Here is a 17,632-nt window from a genome sequence, read left to right on the forward strand (position 1 = left end):
TTTCCACCATGTCTTGGTTATAGAACTTACTAGTTATAAGTACATGCGCGTTGTTGCAAGTTTTAAAACACGACCAAATTGTGTCTGAAAGACTTGAAAAATGGTTTTGGAAAATAGCAACAATATTGATAACAAATAAATTGGAAAAGCTTTACAAAGAAAAGGTTCAATTTTGTGAAATTAGGGACAAAAAATGAGCAGATACTTTCACTTGGTGATACAAAAAATATAACAGCTATATATGCTAGTTTAACAGTTCCATGTGTCCTAAAAACTAAACTAGCTTATGTACACAAAAAATTAACAAATGCTGATATATGGAGGTCCGAGAAATATTGTCTAGTTTTGAGGAGGAAGAGATAAAACTACTAAACATGTTAGATGTTATTGAAGATATGGTAACAAAAGATGCAAAATATCCTTCAACAGAGCAGGAAAAATGTTGTTGCAACAGTTTCATGAGTGTTAACATTAACAACACAAGCTGTACATAAAGAAAAAGAATGAAAAGCATTTAAATAGTTATTAGAGTCACATTGAAGCAGATCTGAAGCAAAAAGTTGACCAAAATGAAAACATACTTAGTCATTTTTTGAAAGGATGGTATTTGTTTTTGTAGGAGTTGGAGGTGATTTTTTTTTTCAGTGTTTGATAGGAATTTCATCAAATTCTCTTGGGTCAACTTCAGAAATTTCTTCTGCTTCACTGTATTAAATGTATATACCAAATGAGTACATTTGATTAGACAAAAAAGAGAAAATGTTGCCTAAGTATAATTAATTGTATTGTTCATTTGGAAAAAAATTCTTTAAAAAAAAAATGTTTTCCAAATATATTTCAAACAAAGCAAGATCAGTAGAAGATACAATTTTTTGAAGACAAAGAAGCAAAATGAAAGCATTTGATGATAGCATGGAAGTCAAATGCAAACCTCTGTTCACTACCAGTAAAAAGGGCTCTCCTCACAGATTCCCTCTTTAGTTTATGTGATTGATCGCTTGTTTTAGGTGATGAGGTCGAAGATGATATCGTAGTTGATGATATTGTGCTTTCTCTTGGTAGCATTTGCGGGGTTATTGGTTCGATAACTGCATCGTCAAAGACATTATAAATTAGCACATTGCTTGAGTTGAAAGTGTTCCTTCTATTTCCAAATCGCAAGTGAAAGATCTTCTTTTGACCAATCAGTCTCAAAAACTCATTCAGCAACTGCTGTTGGTCAACCAATCTCTGGTTCAAGACTAAATTTTTGCAAGGCATACCAAATAGTTTTTCTCCAGACTTGCCAATTATCAAAGCACTGATTTCATTAGTGTTGTCTTCAAGAATTAAATTAACTTTATACCTACATTTAAGAATTGAATTGCATAAGTTTTTCATGCTTTATAACTCATTGGTCACAACCAGAATAATAAATTTGAAACAATAAAGGTTACATATTTGAAGCAATTTTTGATTTGTAAAGGAACAACACATTGCCCAAAAAAAAAATAGTGGGAAAACAATAAATTGTATATTAAACATTACCAAGGTGTTGGTGCATGGTTGGGGTGTTTATGACAAATGAGTTGTCCAATTGTCGGATCTTTTTGCATTTGCTTGACATAATTGGGGCAAACATTACACCACCAATTATAACGTGTGTCAAAACGTTTGACTGATGCCTTACATAGGAATGTATCATTTTGTAAAATGTTTTGTCGCACATGTCTAGCCAAAAAAGCAAGAACAAACTTAGTTTTTGTTAAATATGTAACAACGTAAATGCTTGCTGTTAAAAAAAGATACCAGTAAATAAATTGTTTTTTTATACCTTATATAGATCAGGATCTAACTCCGCCTGTGTAAGTTTATCTTACATTGCCGGTCCCAAGCCCGGATAAAGAAGGAGGGGGAGGGCGTCAGGTAGTCGACAATCGACACTCCTCGATTACGTCGAATCCTTATGAAAATGAATCCAGAATGAAATCGCGCTAAAGCTAGGGCGTCACTCGTAAGTGGTGCAATGTGTGGCCCGAGCACAGTGATAAGTGAGCAAGGGTCGCTGTATCTCCATCGGCACCCGGATGCAATGTTAAATGAGCAAGGGGGCCATAGAAACTTCTTTTCGAACGACTCCAATCAAAGTTGTTTGGGAGCATATGCTCCTATCAACTTTACACAGGACACACAAAAGAAGTACTTTGATCCTATTGGACGGGGGAGGGTGAAGAAGCTAAGATAGAAGGGTAGAGTTCAAGAGAGTAGAATGCATTTAGGAACGTGGAATATAGGAACCTTAACGGGAAAATCTATGGAAGTAGTGGAAGTTATGGTGAGGAGAAGGATAAATATTATGTGCCTACAAGAAATTAAGTGGGTTGGTCTTAAGGCAAAGGATCTAGAAAACTCAGGGTTTAAACTTTGGTATTCGGGCATAAATAGAACGAGAAACGGTGTTGGCATCATCGTGGACAAGACCTTGACACAAGATGTTGTAGATGTCAAGAGGGTAGGAGATAGAATCATGGCAATCAAGATTGTAATAGGACAAGAACTCATCAATGTGACTAGTGCGTACGCACCTCAAGTAGGGTTGGATACGAGTTCGAAGGAGAAATTTTGGGAAGACCTTGGAGACTTGGTGCAAGGAATTGCCCAGACGGAGAAGTTACTTATAGGAGGAGATTTAAATGGACACGTGGGCAGGAAGACAGACAACTATGGAGGTTTTCATGGTGGCCATGGTTTTGGGGAGAGAAACGAGGATGGGGAAGCTATCTTGGATTTTGCAATGGCATATGATCTCTTCTTAGCCAACATTCTTTAAGAAGAGAGAAGAACATGTGATCACCTACAAGAGTGAGTCGTCAAAAACACAAATAGATTTTCTTCTAATGAGGAAAGGGGATCGTATAACTTGTAAGGATTGCAAAGTTATACCGGGAGAGAGCTTGGCTAATCAACATCGCTTGTTGGTGATGGATGTACATATCAAAAGAGTGAGAAAAGAGAACAAGACTTGGAAGTGCCCAAGGACTAGATGGTGGAATCTAAAAGGAAAAAAACAAGCCATTTTCAAAGAGAAAGTAATCACCCAGTGTGTGTGGGATAGAGAGGGGGAAGCTAGCCAAAGGTGGGATTCCATGGCTAGTTGTATCCGAAAAGTAGCAAAAGAGGTATTAGGAGAGTCCAAGGGCTTTGCTCCACACCAAAAGGAATCTTGGTGGTGGAATGAGGAGGTACAAACAAAAGTGAAGGCTAAGAAGGAATGTTGTAAAGCCTTATACAAGGATAAGACCGATGAAAATGGTGACAGGTATAGAAGAGCGAAGCAAGAGGCGAAGAAAGCTGTGAGAGAAGCTAAGTTAGCGGCTTATGACGATATGTATAAGCGACTAGATACCAAAGAAGGAGAGTTTGATATCTATAAACTAGCTAGAGCAAGGGAAAGGAAGACAAGGGACCTAAACCAAGTGAGGTGCATCAAGGATGAGGATGGAAAGGTTCTTGCTACAGAGAACGCGGTCAAAGACAGATGAAGATGTTATTTTCATAATCTTTTCAATGAAGGACATGAAATGAGTACTTCTTTAGGGGAGTTGAGTAACTCAGAAGAGTGTAGAAACTATTCCTTTTATCGTTGAATCAGGAAGGAAGAAATGGTTGTAGCTTTGAAGAAAATGAAGCATAGAAAAACAATGGGCCTAGACGATATACCGATTGAAGTGTGGAAAGTCTTGGGAGAGACAGGTATAGCATAGCTCACTGACCTTTTCAATAGGATTTTGAAAACGAAGAAGTTGCCAAATGAGTGGCGAAAGAGCACTTTGGTGCCTATCTACAAGAATAAGGGCGACGTACAAAATTGCATGAACTATAGGGGTATTAAGCTAATGAGTCATACATTGAAGCTCTGGGAGAGAGTCATTGAGCATAGATTGAGGCAAAAGACACGGGTTTCGGACAACCAATTCGGGTTCATGCCAGGGCGCTCAACCATGGAGGCAATCTATCTCTTACGAAGATTGATGGAAAGATATAGAGATGGGAAAAATGATTTACACATGGTCTTTATAGATTTGGAAAAAGCATATGATAGGGTCCCAAGAGACATTCTTTGGAGGATTTTAGAGAAAAAATGAGTACGAGTAGCATATATCCAAGCTATAAAGGATATGTATGAAGGAGCAAAGACTGCCGTAAGAACTCATGAAGGACAAACCAAAAGCTTCCCCATAACTGTAGGATTACATCAAGGCTCATCCTTAAGTCCTTACCTTTTTGTGTTGGTAATGGATGAGTTAACATGACATATTCAAGATGATATTCCTTGGTGTATGCTTTTCGCAGACGATATAGTGTTGATAGATGAAACCCAGGAAGGGGTAAATGCGAAGCTTAACCTTTAGAGAGAAGTGTTGGAATCTAAAGGTCTGCGCCTAAGCCGATCAAAGACAGAATATATGGAGTGCAAGTTCAGTGCAAATGGAGGCCAAAATGAGTTAGGGGTGAGGATCGGAGATCAGGAAATACCAAAGAGCGATCGTTTTCGCTACCTAGGATCTATCTTGCAAAAGAACGGAGAATTAGATGGAGATCTCAACCATAGAATACAAGCTGGATGGATGAAGTGGAAGAGCGCATCCGGCGTGTTGTGTGACCGCCGTATGCCACTGAAGCTCAAGGGAAAATTTTATAAGACGGCAATAAGGCCGGCGATACTGTATGGCAAAGAATGTTAGACGGTGAAGCATCAACACGTACACAAAATGGGTGTAGCGGAGATGCGGATGCTTCGTTGGATGTGTGGGCACACGAGAAAGGATAAGATTAGGAATGAGGATATCCGAGGTAAAGTAGGAGTAGCCGAAATTGTAGGAAAGCTGAGAGAAAATCGGTTACGGTGGTTTGGACATATGCAAAGAAGGCCTACTGACGCTCCGGTTAGAAGATGCAACTACGGGACAGAGGTTCAGGGCCGAAGGGGTAGAGGAAGACCTAAAAAAACTTTGGAAGATACTCTAAGAAAAGACTTAGAGTACTTGGATCTAACGGAGGACATGACACAGGACCGAACACAATGGCGTTCTAAGATTCATATAGTCAACCCCGCTCAGTGACTTGGATTTTTCAAGTCTCCAACCGAGAAGTTTTCCTCACTCGGGAAATTAAGGGAACACTACCTCAACCTACATGCTCCACTCACAAAGCTTCAACATACAAGCTTCAACAAAAGAAAAAAAATCAAAGAACTTAGTGAAAAAGGCTTTGATGTATTTAACACAATACGTTGAAATGAAGCAAAGCTTATTTATTGATATCTCCGATAAGTTACAACTATGTACATATACATGAGTCAAAATAAACAAACAAGAGGGAGCCTTCACAAAGGTTGCTTAGGAGAAGTCTCAGCAGTCGGTAGAGCCCCAGAAATAGAAGGCACCGGAGGGGGATCATTCAGAGCCTCAGTACTGGACAGAACCCTAGAAGGAGGAGGCATCGAAGGTTGATCATTTGAAGCTTCATTACGCGGTACAACCCCAGAAGAAAAAGGCAATAAATGCCTTTGGAACAAACCCACAAACCGCTGATGATCAAGTAAAACCTGACCATCAGATTCATTCATCTGGTCAAGCTTCATCTTCATGTTTGTAACATAGTCATGTGCGAGCCGGTGCAACTGTTTATTCTCATGCTTGAGCTCTCTAATCTCCTGTTTGAAACTCATCACTTCAGCGGCCAATGATTCAACTTGGCGAGTTCGAGCAAATAGGCGTTGGGCCATATTAGACACAGAACCTGCACACTGAACACTCAGAGCCAGAGAATCCTTAACAGCCAACTCATCAGACCATTTGGAAAGTAGTCTGTTATCTTTGGGAGTGAGAAGGTTTCTGGCCACCACCGCAGAGGTCATATCATTCTTCATCACAAAATCCCCAACGATAAGAGGACCAGTAGGGGATAAGAAAGATGGGTGTCATATGTTGTCTGGAGAAGGCGTGGCTGCCTCTTCAACAAGGTTCAAGTCAACACGACGGTCGGAAGGGCCAGATATTTTCAAAGGTGCTGAAGAGAGAAGATGTCGAACAAATCAAGATCTTAGAAGTGCAAGAATGGGGCTTTTACTGGTGGAGATTCAAGTGTGCTTTGGAACTTAATGCCAGCCTCTATAAAAATCTACACTCAACGGAGCTTCAGAAATCGAGGAGGCGCCTGCCCAGACATCGAAGAGGCGTTTGCTTTCTCAAAAGCTGGGCTACTCAGAGACCACGAGAGCCGATCTCAGAAATCAAAGAGGCGTTTGCTTTCTCAAAAGCTGGGCTGCTAAAAAACCACGAAGGCCGATCTCAAAAATCGAAGAGGCGCTTGCTTTCTTAAAAGCTGGGCTGCTCAGAGACCACAAGGGCCGATCTCAGAAATCGAAGAGGCACCTGCTTTTTCAGCCTTCTCAAAAGCTGGGCTGCTCAGAGACCACGGGGGCCGATCTCAGAAATCGAAGAGGCACCTGCTTTTTCAGCCTTGTCAACACCTGTCACATGCACACTCAACTTTGCTGAAATTACGGGCATTCTGTTGAAGATTTCTGGTGAAATAGAAAACACGTGAATCTTACTGTTCAATCATCCACTTTCCACACGTACTATCAGCTCATGGGTACCACAAATAACTTTGCCAAAGATCTCTGACAAAGTTTAGACACATGAAGCTTGCAGCTCCCGCTACATCGCTATGACCAAGAAGGGTAAAATAAAAGCAAAGAAACAGCACTAACAAAGTTTAGACACATAAATTTTGAAGGTCTAGCTACCATATTATTACCCACAAGGGTAAAGGAATAGCACCACTGCTGGATAATTGGAAAGTCCCTGTGTGTCAACCTCTGTGCTATGTGGCAAGGTAGATTAGCAAACATGCCCAACCTTTACTCACATTTGAGAAAACACTCCCAACAAGATTGCTTGCTCTAAAATCGAAGAGGCACCGCCCTCCGAATCTCGAGAGCCAGACTCCTAACATGATTACTTTCTCAAAAATCGAAGAGACACCGCTCTCCGAATCTCGAGAGTCAGACTCCCAATAGGATTGCTTTCTCAAAAATCGAAGAGGCACCGTTCTCCAAATCTCGAGAGCCAGATCCCCGATAGAATTGCTTGTTCGAAAACCGAAGAGGCACCGCTTTCTCAACTTCGAGAGCCAGATCTCCTTGGATAAAGCTTGTCTGTAATCTTCACACGCAACATCAGCTTTCCAGATACCACAGACCATTTTTTCAAAGTACTCTGACACACGTGAAGCTGGCAGCTCCCACTACCGTGTTATGACCAAGCAGGGTAAAGGAATAGAATTACTACTTGTTAGGGAGACTCCTATATATGTCGACCTCCATCCTCAACGGACAGGTAGACCTGCAAAAATGCTCAACCCTTCCTCATATATGAGAGGGCACTCTCAACGAAGCCTCTCGAAATACTCAGCTTTCTTTCCCCTCGATAATACCTCTGCAAACAAGCTACACCAGAGCAAGAATATCTCATATCATCAGGGTTAAAAGCAAGAGTATCCCATATCATGCTTTTTCCCTGTCTTTTCCTTTGACTTGTTCTTACCTGCAAGACAAGGAGAAAGAGAGCAATCAATCAGCACTTGGAATCAAGCTTCCAGTCAGGAACTGACTGCCTGGAACCCCTTACCTGATTACTTACCTGGCATTGCTCTCGAGTACTCATCTTCGACATCTTATGCTTCTAGAGAAGATATCACATCTGTCTGAGGAACAGATAGGGAAAGTGAGAAGGATACAAAGAAGCATGTGGAGACAAGCGTAACAGAGCATGTGCCGTTACATCAACTACTTTGTCAACAGCAAAAGTATCCCATATCAGCAGGGTCGAACGTACTCTAGATTTGATGGACTTGTTTTGACCCTCAAATTCTTCAGTCGGCCTTATACTCTGGAGGAAACCAGAAAACCCTCCAGCCCAGTTCAAGAATAAGCTTGTGGAAAGTTACTTCTTCAAAAGCAAAAGTATCTCATATCATATATTCTCCTTTTTCTTCTCTTTATCCTTCATGCTGCCTGCAAGATAGGGAGAATGAGAACAATCAGCCGGAACTCGAAATCAAACTTCTGATCTGGGACTGATTGCTTACCTTGTCTGTCACCTCTTTCAGCAGATCCCTAGCTCGGCAACTTGGGGGACTCTTACTACATGGTTTGTATCGCGCTTGACCAAGCCTGAAACTACAAGTAAGCTTCAAGTGAAATTGATACATTACCTTGTGCATCTCCACCAGTTAAAGATACTATCCCTGGATGGAGGAAGAGTACTTCCAGAGAAGATGCCACATCTACCTATGAGACAGATAAGGCAAGTGAAGACGATACCACACTTTGGTACTTAGAAGTTTCGTGATTACGAGATCATTCTCCCACAACATTTCCTAATGTCATTTGTACTAAATCATTCACTTGTACTCACTAAAGGAGAGCTTGAACCTATGTACTTGTGTAAACCCTTCACAATTAATGAGAACTCCTTTACTCCGTGGACGTAGCCAATCTGGGTGAACCACGTGCATCTTGTGCTTGCTTTCCTGTCTCTATCCATTTACATACTTATCCACACTAATGACCGGAGCAATCTAGCGAAGATCACAAACTTAATACTTTCTGTTGTACCAAAGTCCTCACTGATTTTGTGCATCAACAATCCTTAAGTCCTTACCTTTTTGCATTGGTAATGGATGAGTTAACAGGACATATTCAAGATGATATTCCTTGGTGTATGCTTTTTGCAAACGATATAGTGTTGATAGATGAAACTCATGAGGGGTAAATGCGAAGCTTAACCTTTGGAAAGAAGTGTTGGAATCTAAAGGTCTTCGCCTAAGCCGATCAAAGACAGAATATATGGAGTGCAAGTTCAATGCAAATGGAGGCCAAAATGAGTTAGGGGTGAGGATCGGAGATCAAGAAATACCAAAGAGCGACCGTTTTCGCTACCTAGGATCTATCTTGCAAAAGAACGGAGAATTAGATGGAGATCTCAACCATAGAATACAAGCTGGATGGATGAAATGGAAGAGTGTATCCGGCGTGTTGTGTGACCGTTGTAGGCCACTGAAGCTCAAGGGAAAATTTTATAGGACGGCAATAAGGCCGGCGATGCTGTATGACACAAAATGTTGGGCGGTGAAGCATCAACACGTACACAAAATGGGTTTGGACATGTGCAAAGAAGGCCTACTGACGCTCCGATTTGAAAATGTGACTACGGGATAGAGGTTCAGGGCCGAAGGGGTAGAGGAAGACCTAATAAAACTTTGGAAGAGACCCTAAGAAAAGACTTAGAGTACTTGGATCTAACGGAGGACATGACACAAAACCAAGCACAATGGCGTTCTAGGATTCATATAGCCGACCCCACTTAGTGGGAAAAGGCTTTGTTGTTGTTGTTGTTTATATAGATTGAAGGAAAATTTTGTGAAAACATGTTCATTTAAGCAACATCTATAAGCATGCAATTAACAATTAAAGGCGGAATCATGCTAGCATGCACTTAAAAACAAAACATTAACCATGAAATTCAAAGCCTAGTAGATTGGTGAACCAATAAACAACTCAAAACAAAGTGAGTTGAAATATATACCTTTGTAGATTCCTCTTTGTATTTAAACAAAGGCTAATCACCCAAGAGATAGGGCCTTCATTCCTTGCATCTTAGATCCATGGATTTGGATGGATCTACACCAAGGAGAGCATGGATGATAAATGAGTGACCATGGAAGAATAGATGGCTAGCTACAACTTCCATGGTGGCCGGCCTTTCTAGAGAGAAATGGAGAGACAATTCTCACCAATTTTCCCCAAAACAAACCCTTAATGAATAAAAGGCTATAAAGTCATATTTATACCTTTATTCATTTGAGTGGCAAACTTGTAATTAAAGCAAGTTCACTACCCTTTCTCTATATGGCCGGCCATGGGGGGTTGTTTGGGCTTTTGGGTCTTAGTGAATCATTATTCATTAAGTTGTCATACAACTTAAGTCAATGAGCTTGACGTTCGAAGCCCATTGGGCCTTAAGGTCCAAAACCTATCCCGAGGTCTTTAACGAACTTATTCGTTTGATTAATTAACATATTAATTAATCCTTGCCATAAATAATTTAACTATTCAATTATTCTTACTCATTTAGTTTGTTTCATCCATCTCCACCTTATACGGTGTACGATCCATTAGGTTCCTTTTAGCGAGGCAGTGGGCGATCAAAACTCTTTCAAATCGATTATGAATTGAAACTTACTTTCAATTCTCCCTTTAGTGATAATACACTTTTAGGGCTTCCACAAACCATGAGTGACACCTAGCCGTATGTCATGGTTACCCAAGCTAATCAGAAGAGGTTAAGAACCTATTCAGTTTAGGATTACAAATGCAATACGGTCTTTCTCTAATCTAATACTCCTGACCACATTGTTTCGTTTGATAGTTTATTTATTCATGTCTACTATCCAATGTGATTCGTGTGCTTATATGATTTCCTTGAATGTGATTTAGAACGACTTTTCTAAATCTCATTCATACTCTGGCCAGAGATTCTAAATCATATCATAGAGTATTCTCCCTCAAACGGTTTGAAGGTTAGAGATCCCTTGTTGCGCATTCACTTGCCTCAATGACTAAGTGGCTTAACCCCAACGATGCCGTGGACACCCCGATGGGGTGACTTTGACATAATCAAAGATCAAGGACTTAACCACAAGACAACTGTGATGCCTCAGGTCAAAGGACTAATTTGCATTATCCCAAACATGAGTTCTCATGTGACATGAGTATGAGAACTCTTCGTTGATCATGTTCAGTGAACTCATTCTTTACTGAGCACCTACGTACTTGTCTTGATGTCACACACACCAATGACTCGAGACTAGTCACTCTCCCTGAGAGAAGACATAGCACGTACCGATCTTGACGGACTGTCAATGCCCAATTGGCAATCCTATGATCAGGAACATTTAGGATGTGTCTACGAAAGAATGGTCTCATAAATCTAACTTCATTAGATTACATTCTTCCAATCACATATTCCTTGGACTTTATCGTTTAAGCATATAACATTTATATGAGACGGCTCAAACAATAATCTTTGCCCTTTATATTAAACCAGATTAGTTTAACATGTGAAATGTCCGTAAAGTATCATCACATGATTGGTTTTAGGGCACATTTCCAACATAGATCAGGATCTACAAAGGCCAACTCATCTATTGCTACTTTTCTTGCAATACACAAAAACTTCAGCCTCATTCACTTGTCTTGAAAAATGGGCAATACTTGTACAGGCTGAGAAGCTATAAGTTTAAAAAGACAGTAACCAATTTTGACAAATGAGTTTCTTTGTAGGTATAAATAGGAAGTACAATTATAGATGTCCACTCACATTGATTTGTATGAGTTAACCTTTAGGATGTTCAGGTCAATGAAAAAAAGTGAGAAAATAGTACTATTAAAGACGACCTTGTCTGTAGATCCCAAAAATAATAACAAATATAAAACAAACATGAATAAAATATCAGAGATAAGTAAATATATTCAATTTGACGATAGATGTTTAAAAGTGCGAGAAAAATTATAATCAATAGGTTTAAGAGTGTGGGAAAATAATTTGAACATGAATGGCTAAAAACGAAACACAAATCGCAGTAAATACATTGAAATAGTTGGTAACCAACAGATAAGAAACAAAACAAATACTTTGTCATAAGGGATAGGAATGTAATACACCAAAATTACATAATGATAAAATACTGGAATAGTGTATAGCAACTAATGTAAGAAGATAATAAAATAAAAATAGAAAAAGTGGGTTTCAGTTAAATCAGCTATCTAGATAAAGCTTGACTTTTAAACTTTTAAATACAATGATAATGGGCAAAGACATTGTGTGGACCGATAAAGAAGAAAAAGCTTTTGCAACATCTTCCCACAACGTAATAGACAACTCCTCTTTTCTGTACAGCAAACAAATAAACAACAAAGATTAATTTTTTTTTCCCACCGTAACAAATGAAATGTTGTTAATAATTTTGAACTGCAATATTGAGACAAAAGAATAACCTGGTATTCTCAATGGTCATATCAAACCTCTGGGCTATTCTTTGATTAATTTGTTTTGGTTCCAAGTGATGGACCGTAGTCAGATGACCAATTACATCTTACAATTTGAAAAGTTTACACAAAAACTATGTCAGAACTTATTTCATTTAAAAAAAGAACATAAATGTTTTTAGTTGATGCACACGTAGACAGATAGATATATATGTTTTAATATTACTTGTAAGAATATCATCTCTATTCAGACGCGGATAAAGCATGTTAAAATCTAGCAGGAAAAACCGATGTCACCGAATGGGCGGAAAGACAACAGATAGAATTATAAGCATTGTTTTAGAAGTGAATATAAGTTGGGTATCATGTGGCACGACTTTATACTGCCCTCTGATCTTGATCGTTCTAAAATGGGGTGTGATATCCACACACCCCATTTTACTTCTCACACACCTTTTTAATTTTCGGCCGTCGGATCGGATGAATTGAAGAAGATCAACGGACAGAAATCATCAAGAGGTGTGTGAGAAGTAAAATGGGGTGTGTGGATAGCACACCCCTTCTAAAATTTATGACTTCGTAGCAATCACCAGCCTGAATCTTTGAGGCAACGACTTCATAATCAATGTCTGATGGAGAAGCTTCAACCGCATTGTTCTTCACAATTAATCACATCCAAGAAAAAAAATAGAATTAAAAAGGTAATCAACAAAAAAAGGAAAAAAAATTATATTTTGATACAGAGATTAAATTGGCACAATCAGTAAATAGATTCATTGAAAATATGTAAACCATCAGAAGGAAGATTTATAAAGCACTTTATACATGCATAAAAATGAAACAGAAAAGAAAATTATATAAACATAAATACAAATCAACAAATTAATAAACGAAAAGAAAACCAATGACATAACTATTACTGTTAAAATTCCTAACTAAAATTATAAGACAATGATAACTGACTGTTTCATCAACTACGATACAGTGTAATGTCATGTATTTTTTAAGAGTTCCAGGAATGCTTGATTTCCATACCCTACACACACGAATCTTTATTTTGTTTGCTTTAGTGTAGGGACGTAATTAAGCAATAGGGGTGGCCTTCAAGGTTTCCATTTAACCTGCTAAAAGTGAACATAAATTTTACAAACTTAAGAATCACCATAATACAAATTTGAAAACAAATACGAAAGAAAAGACTGATTTGTTTAAAAAAAAAAAAAAAAAAGTGAACTTGGCTTATCAACCAAAGGATTTACCATTTAAATGCAGTTTGTTACAACATGAAGATGAACAAATTCAAAGAAACAAATGTAGCCGCAATTTGGATTTACATAAGATAAAACTTAGCAGAAATTGAAAAGTAAATACCTCAGACAACGATAACACCAATCTTAGGAGTTAATTTAGTATGAAACCTATAGTTTGCAAACATTAGTAAAGCCAAATCCTCAACTGATGTTTAAAGTGGAAAACACTTGAAAAACGAAACAAAAGTTCGATCATCATTTAATGGAGAAAAAACCCGATAGAAGGACATAAATACACAACTAAAACAGTTGATCCATGCTACTTGTAAATAGGTGCATATATACTTTTCTTTCCCTTTGACACAAATATATTTCCAGCTATTTTTATGATCTAAACTACAATTTATAAAATATGAACATACAAATATTATATCTCCTAAAAAACATAATAACACCAATCATTTTTTTTTTGTACAAATAAGGTGATCATTGCGTTGAAACACACCATTTCTTCTGAGTTTCTTTTTTCTCATTTTGCCAACACTGATACCATTCATTACTCACTCAAACAATAACCCACAACAACACCATATCTAAAGCAGTTCACAGGTTTTAAAATCAGTTTCTTACAAACAAATACAATGGTAAGCTTACCATTACCAACCTCATTACCAATAAAAGACACATTATGTTAAGACACCAAATAAAAACTAAACACAACTCCACACATGATTTTCACAACATAGAAAAGCAAAAGAAAACTTGCAAGTTCATTCTTAAAATAACCACCCAGCTTAGTTATATAAATTTTTAAAATCAAATTACACAAACAAATATGAATTACATCTCACTGTCATCAAACCTATCACCCAAAATGAACACCGTGCTCAACAAAAAAGATACTTAAATAAATAACACTTTTAAGAATTCGAATAAACAACACTGCATCTGAAACACTTGACACTTATAAAACCTGCATGGCCTTTAAAAAATCTCAGCACCTCGTTCAACATAAGTTTTTTAAATGCATCATAAAAACTTGGATCCCATAAGAAAATACATGTTGTTACTGTCAAAAGTCAGAGCAAAAAAGAAGATAAGTTTGACCTAGTTCAAATTCCATTCATCACCAAACAACAAAAAAATATTTGTCAAAAATTAGTATTTTCTCACAAATTCTTTATCTAAGACGAATATATACATTTTCATATTTAAAAAAAAAAGCTAAACAGAATAGATAACAAAGAGGTAAATCCATGTTTTTTTATATGAAGAAAATAATAAAATAGCTAAGGTAATATTGCTATACCTTTTTCATCTCACTTTTTTATTTGAATAATATATGCTAACATAAAAAATATAAAAAAATCAAATACCCTTATGTTCAATCTAATTGGATCTTTATTATGCTAGGTGTCTTACTTACATGGAAAACATCTGAAAACTTGAAGTATCAAAACGAACAAAAATTTGACCAAATGCACTGATAAACCAAAAGGTAACAAAACTTATATCAATTTAATTTTTCATCTCAAAAAACTGCTGAACAACAAATATTTGTAATGATCTAAACAGTCATTAGGTTAAAAAATTAAAAGCAAAAATCAAACCATATAACATTGCACAATCGAAACGACATCCACAAAACCACCACAGGAAAATACGGTCAAAAATCTAGGTGAAAGACCAAAACAACACCATATCTCAAAAGCTTGATACACACTCATAAAACCAAAATAGTTACACCAACGTTGACAAAGGTTCTTTCTCAGTATAAGCATGTCGTCACAAGTTAAAACCCTCATCACTTTCATTAGCACATGTCAAGGAATTCATTTTGAAATCCCAAACACGCAAATGTTAGTTTGCTAATTAACAAAGCAATACAAAGATTTTAATAGATCCAAACACATAGGTCTTAGTTTGCTAATTAACAAAGCAATACAGAGATTTTAATACATCCTTCTTCAATAAATAAAAACAAAACTATAAAATCAATTGATCACTCTGGCTAATTAACAAACCAATACAGAGATTTTAACATGTTCTTCTTTAGCCTTTAAAATTAAAACTATAAAATCGATGCATCACTTTGTTAAGTCTGAATCATCACAAAAAAATTCAATCAAATTTCAATGGTAATCAGGTCACATTCTCCATCAATTGAATATCATTAACCACAATTTGATTCCAATTAACAAACAAAGAAAAACAATCAATAACATCTTTTATACCTGTAATAAAACGACGTATCCTGAAAGGGCGCTTGCTTGGGTTTGAAATAGGCACACCTTACTTTCTAGCTGATTCGTATACTTCACTTTTCTCTCATTCTACCTCAGAGTAAATTGCCTATTAGTTAAACACCGTCCAAGCATATAAGATCCACAAAAAGTAACGTAAAGAATTGCTACATAGATCAAAAGAAATCCACAAAATTTAGCCAAATGTAATCTCTAAAGATTTTGGAGAACACATAGACCAATTTCCCCTAGTTTAATTTTGATAAATGCAAAATAAACAGAAACAACTCAGCCGAAAACACCAAAGCAAAAAAACCTAAGAACAACAAGATCAAAACCTCAAAATCTCTTAAAAGGTAGAAAACGTAAACAAAAACATGAATACACACATATCTCAGTTTTGAAAACAAACAAGAAACCATTATTCACCAAGCTCTTCCTATCAAGAAGAACAACAGCCTGAGAAAAACATATAATGGTTTCCCAATATAAAAATTTATTCTCTATATATAAATTTAGGGTGTGTGTGTAAAGCTTGTCACTTAGATTCAATTAGGATTTTATAAAAAAATTTATTATCAATCACATCTTATGGTGCTCAATCAAGGCTTACAACACACAAAAATAAAAAATGTGCAAAACCCCAAAAGGGAGAACGCAAAAACACTCACCTTTAACATACACAGCTTCCAAACCTGCACACAAAAGCACAACACAACCAAAGATTAGTTTCCAAGGAAATGAAGAACAAAACTACAGAAAAAATCCATACAGAACAAAATCAAAATCTCATACCCAAAAACTGAGGACAACAACAAAACCCCCAAATTTTGAAAGCACATATCTAAATAGGAAACCCATTGGCAGAATTGAAAATCACAGAAAAGAAAATCAAACTCTTGCACTAATAAAAGCAAAGAACTCACCAGGAGAATTTAGCTTCTGCAAGTTCAAGATCCGTGGAACCCAACCCACCAACCCAAATAAGCTACCAGTTGACGAATTTTCCCCCAACAAAGTGACTCCACACCGGCAAACACAAAGATCAGCAAAAGAAAAGGCACCAAGGGTTCAAAAATGGCAGAAAGCGATAGGGGAGAGCGGTAGAAGTCGAGAAAAGGAATGAACAAAAATGAAAGAGCAAGGAAAAAAAGAGAACAAAAGTAGAAAAAGGTTGAGCAGCCGATGATCAACACATGTCTAACATGGACAAAACCGTGATTTTTGCACCCCAAAGATCGAAGAGAAGAACAACCGGAGGAAAAAGCGAGGGGCAAAAATGTCCACGCACTGGTCATCCACAATGCCCACCCCGGTTGAGTTTTATTATATAGGATTTTTATATAGCTAAGATATGGCTCACAAATCATACCCCAACTCGTGAATAGTCTTTATTTGGAGGTCGGGACATGACATGTACTTATGCTATTACAATTAGGCATCGAGCACGACTCTATCGTTCACAAAACATTTTGTGGATTTTTAGCATGTATTGATTATAAACAAAGGACAAATGGTTGAGAAAAATTGACATTTCTCCCATGATTAATTTTGTACTTGGTAGATCTAACCCAATTGGAGATTTCAAACTTATTCTTCTTAACGAAAAATCATTTGATTCCATTGTTAGTGGTTGAGTTTCATCTCTCATATTTTTTTGACTTAGCAAGACATTATTGGTTGAGTTATCTCATAATAGTTTGTTCTCTCATTTTATTTATGTTATTTATTTGTCAGCATTTTTTTATTATGTTGATTTCAATTTTGTATTTTTTCTTTTTCAGTGCGTATATTATTATGAATTTGTTAATGTGAGAACCCGTATTTTTAGAATTTTTTTTTTTTCAGCTTGAAGGAGCCACATGAGAACTTATTTTAGATTGTTTCATCTTTTGGTTCGACACATCAATATTAGTAGGCTTTTAATTTAGTTAGACATTACCTACTATCTTAAGCTTTACCAATTTGTAGGCTCATTTTCTTACTTGCATGGCCAATCCAAATTGGACTAAATAACCTACAAAACATATCCCTTTTTCATT

General features: G+C 37.1%; 1 long non-coding RNA gene and 1 pseudogene across 4 annotated transcripts; both read right to left on the reverse strand.

Annotated features, from left to right (window-relative positions):
- Positions 1-422: 422 nt before the first annotated feature.
- On the reverse strand, positions 423-12,503 carry LOC126631365 (uncharacterized; annotated as a pseudogene).
- A 157-nt stretch (positions 12,504-12,660) lies between these two features.
- Positions 12,661-16,832, reverse strand: LOC126630973 (uncharacterized). Of its 4 annotated transcripts, XR_007626175.1 has the most exons (5): positions 16,517-16,832; positions 16,262-16,285; positions 15,582-15,699; positions 13,133-13,221; positions 12,661-12,754 (listed from the first exon to the last, which is right to left on the reverse strand). It is a non-coding gene; the product is annotated as an uncharacterized LOC126630973 (long non-coding RNA). The 4 variants fall into 4 exon arrangements; XR_007626172.1 differs by lacking the exon at positions 13,133-13,221 and having other exon boundaries at positions 16,517-16,794; XR_007626173.1 differs by lacking the exon at positions 12,661-12,754 and having other exon boundaries at positions 12,934-13,221; positions 16,517-16,812.
- Between the last annotated feature and the right edge of the window lie 800 nt (positions 16,833-17,632).

The sequence above is a fragment of the Malus sylvestris genome, chromosome 8 (assembly GCF_916048215.2).
Source record: "Malus sylvestris chromosome 8, drMalSylv7.2, whole genome shotgun sequence".
In the NCBI taxonomy this organism is placed as follows: Eukaryota; Viridiplantae; Streptophyta; class Magnoliopsida; order Rosales; family Rosaceae; genus Malus; species Malus sylvestris.